Source organism: Corvus brachyrhynchos, unplaced genomic scaffold (genome assembly GCF_000691975.1).
Source record: "Corvus brachyrhynchos isolate BGI_N302 unplaced genomic scaffold, ASM69197v1 scaffold514, whole genome shotgun sequence".
NCBI classification, from domain to species: Eukaryota; Metazoa; Chordata; class Aves; order Passeriformes; family Corvidae; genus Corvus; species Corvus brachyrhynchos.
The window spans coordinates 495835-496147 of record NW_008238319.1 but is presented as its reverse complement, the minus strand read 5'-3'; positions in this window follow the sequence as shown (position 1 = coordinate 496147).

Below are 313 nucleotides of genomic sequence, written 5' to 3'. Positions count from 1 at the left end.
GGGCAGAGCCCTGGAACAGCTGCCCAGGGAGGGGCTGGAGTCTCCCTCTCCAGAGACATCCCAAACCCTCCTGGACACGTTCCTGTGTCACCTGCTCCGGGTGACCCTGCCTGGGCAGCGCCCTGAACTGGGTGATCTCCAGAGATCCCCTCCAACCCCAGCTATTCTGGGATTCTGTAAAGGGTGGTTATGAAGGTAAGTGGGTGCAACTTTTCAGAACGTCGGAATTCAAAGGAAGCTGGAGCTGAGTGTGACAGTGCGCTGAGGTCGGGCACGGGCTGGGTTTGCCGGCCCTGCCGGCGGAGGGACCCGG